Below are 1,166 nucleotides of genomic sequence, written 5' to 3'. Positions count from 1 at the left end.
GTGCTAGACAGGATGTAGGAGGTTGAATTCTGCCCAGCTCTAAAATCCAGATGATGTAGGAGGAGGGGGCCGTTGTTTGGCGAAAGAATGTAGGTGGCCCCACCAGGGTGTCGAACTATCCGCAGAGATGTGCCTTGGTTTTCCACTTTATTCCAGTGAGGATGCTAACCTCCTACACTGGTCATTACAAAGGGAAATCCATTCAGTAGGGAGAATAGAGGCACATGAATTTGTGTGGTGACAAACATTCCAAAGAGACCTGAAAAATCTTGAACAGCAGCAACAAAAACCCACACATCATCTAGCCAACCAGCCAGCCAACAAAAACATCTCCAAGGGTCAACAAATGAGGAATAGGCATTCTGAAACACCTAGCTGACCCTTTTGTTTCAAAATCACGTTATAAATGGGAACTCTTTTCTTTTGGAAGTCTTTAGTTATCAGAAAGCTTAGACAATAATACATGTGTGGTCAAGGCATCAGAGCAAAAGATGCATGTTAGGTTTCCTGCACATGATAGTAGGGTGAAGGGCAAAATATATTTGATTCATGACATAGCTTTGAATGATAGCAGATCATTTAAAAGTGTGATCACCCAGCAATCCCACTGCTGGGCATATGCACTGAGGAAACCAGAATTGAAAGAGACACGTGTACCCCAGTGTTCATCGTAGCACTGTTTATAATAGCCAGGACATGAAAGCCACCTAGATGTCCATCAGCAGATGAAAGGATAAGAAAGCTGTGGTACATATACACAATGGAGTATTACTTAGCCATTAAAAAGAATACATTTGAACCAGTTCTAATGAGGTGGATGAAACTGGAGCCGATTATACAGAGTGAAGTAAGCCAGAAAGAAAAACACCAATACAGTATATTAGTGCATATATATGGAATTTAGAAAGATGGTAACGATAACTCTGTATGAGAGACAGCAAAAGAGACACAGATGTATAGAATAGTCTTATGGACTCTGTGGGAGAGGGCAAGGGTGGGATGATTTGGGGGAATGGCATTGAAACATGTAAAATATCATATATGAAACGAATCGCCCGTCCAGGTTCGATGCATGATACCGGATGCTCGGGGCTGGCTCACTGGGATGACCCAGAGGGATGGGATGGGGAGGGAGGTGGGAGGGGGGTTCAGGATGGGGAACACGT

This window comes from Capra hircus, chromosome 9 (assembly GCF_001704415.2).
Source record: "Capra hircus breed San Clemente chromosome 9, ASM170441v1, whole genome shotgun sequence".
NCBI classification, from domain to species: Eukaryota; Metazoa; Chordata; class Mammalia; order Artiodactyla; family Bovidae; genus Capra; species Capra hircus.
The sequence above is the reverse complement of the archived record's forward strand: the minus strand, read 5'-3'. Positions refer to the sequence as shown.